This window comes from Eschscholzia californica, unplaced genomic scaffold (assembly GCF_041429995.1).
Source record: "Eschscholzia californica isolate CP2 unplaced genomic scaffold, dmEscCali1.0.p SCAF_6, whole genome shotgun sequence".
In the NCBI taxonomy this organism is placed as follows: Eukaryota; Viridiplantae; Streptophyta; class Magnoliopsida; order Ranunculales; family Papaveraceae; genus Eschscholzia; species Eschscholzia californica.
Genome location: NW_028238483.1, coordinates 14221119 through 14223279, shown reverse-complemented (window position 1 = coordinate 14223279; position 2161 = coordinate 14221119). Strand labels below are relative to the sequence as shown.

The 2161-nt window shown below is 40.2% G+C and overlaps 1 long non-coding RNA gene across 1 annotated transcript; it reads right to left on the bottom strand.

The window, feature by feature from the left end:
- Positions 1-426: 426 nt before the first annotated feature.
- On the bottom strand, positions 427-1834 carry LOC147531881 (uncharacterized). Its single transcript, XR_015228246.1, has 2 exons — positions 1769-1834; positions 427-702 (listed from the first exon to the last, which is right to left on the bottom strand). It is a non-coding gene; the product is annotated as an uncharacterized LOC147531881 (long non-coding RNA).
- Positions 1835-2161: the final 327 nt, after the last annotated feature.

The following is a 2161-nucleotide window of genomic DNA, read 5'->3' as shown; positions in this document are numbered from 1 at the left end:
GGGCACGTGCCCAATGTTGGTTTTCTGCTAAATGAGGTTAAGTTTCGTATAAAATAAAAAAGTAACACATGTATTCAAAGATTAGAGTTCGACCCGGTGGATTGAAAGAGAGTTGACCGTGTGAGAGGCAGGAGTCCGACTATCTCCATGCCTCTTTCTTTTTGAGTTTTTAATGACTATATTTGTTTGTGGCCCATAGATTTCAATTTATTATCATTTGGTCCTTCTATTTTCTTTTATCACTCCATACTTTCAAATAAGTTCATGTTTGGTGTGACGCCCTGTGTCCCAAAATAGACACGACCACGCCCCGACAACTCACAGACGAGACAAAAATCCTACAGAGTCTCCTCTATAAATCGAACCGGTCGCACCTGTAGACCTGTCATGCAAACCATATATTTGCATACACAAAGACATAAACTATTGAGCGGAAGCTAAACAAACTCAACTCAGTTTCAGGTCGAAACCCGAACCACAAAAAATACAAACGCCTCATAAAACGCCGATACAACTTATAAACAACTCTAAGTGTTTTACGTATATACATATTAAAGTTTGGTTTCTGCAATAAATACATAACTTGAAAATAACGAAAAACCATATAAAACGACAAAAATCCACTAGCCTCGTCAGACAAGATCACCGGCTGGAATACACACTCCGCCTCGAGGCTACAATCAAGAACCTGCACACTGACAACTGGTAGGGGGTCAGAATACTCACCGACACGAGTTATTCTGGTAGAAGACCAATCCAAAATCCATCACGTTTTCAAAAGTTCCTTTAATAAGTTGTAAACATCATGACAAAACGAGTTATCAAACCAGTTACTGTATATACTATATACAAAACCATTTTCCTTAATCTAGCAAGCAATAACAGTGATTAGCTGCCCACCCATGGTGCGCTCCCAATAAGAGGAGAGTTCCTCGGGAGAGCCTAGAGTGCGTTAGATAGTACCAGCCCATTTAGGCACTAGCTAATGCACTACGTCTCCTCGAGAAAGAGACTTACCCCTAACCGGTAAGCCCCTCCCCTACTAAGGGACTCCGCAATCATTGAAGATTTTACCTCATGATACATATATACCTTAAGTATCTAAATACGTTTTTGATCACCGAGTTCGAATAAGAGAGCCGTCACCATATTACCATGGAAGGACCTGAACCTCATTCTCTTCGGTACCCTGTCATGCATCTAACACGATCTTTCAAAATCAGTTTCATTCATTTATCAAAACCAATATTCATATTCAATTCATTATCTTATCAAACACGAAAGTGGAACAACCAATAGCCATATCACACACAAAGCAGAGGGATTCCCAATCAATGTCACCTCCTAGACGAGCGGTCAGGAGTACGTCCCTGAGCCTCGAACTGGAGGCACGAGCACCAATGGCCAGCAAGTGAAGCACTCTACTCCCACAGGTCTCATGACTAGTGTCGCCCACCTCACCGGTCTCACACGGGTCACACCCGTGTCCACATGTCATCCTACCTCAATGGCTACGTGCCCGTAGGTTGACATAATCCGCAGTTGGGTACATACAAGAAAATCCCCAGTAGCTCACAATCATCGTAAAATCAGTTCGAAAACATTTCTCATATCGCATCATAACAGTTCAAGCATATTTCAATTCATCACTTAAAATCGAGTTTCATGCTACCTAAACTCTAGTTATAATGGCGCATATATAACTGTAGAAACTAGCACAATTCATTATCTATAAAACTATGCTGGATAAAGGATTCAGAACCCCTACCTCAGTCCTTGCATCACCAAAGACCTCCCGCCTACCAGACGACCAAATTCCTCCTCATTCGCATACTGTGGGATAAGGAAGAATAACAGAAACCGAAAAGAAACATTAGGTTCTTATACTAAGAACCTTCGTAAATAAAAAGAATGATTAAAACAAAATCATGAAAACTTAAAAGCAAATTCGCTAACTTCGGAAGACCTTAAGTATCTATCAATTCGATCTTTAACTTCGTACCTATGTCTCCTGAATATCGGAAATGCCTACGAACCAATCAACAAACTTCCCATAAATTCTATTTCTCATTTTAGAGTCTCCATAAGCTGACAAATCATATAATGAACCCCATAGAATAAATCTATAACTGGAATTGTCCATTTATACGAAATATGACAA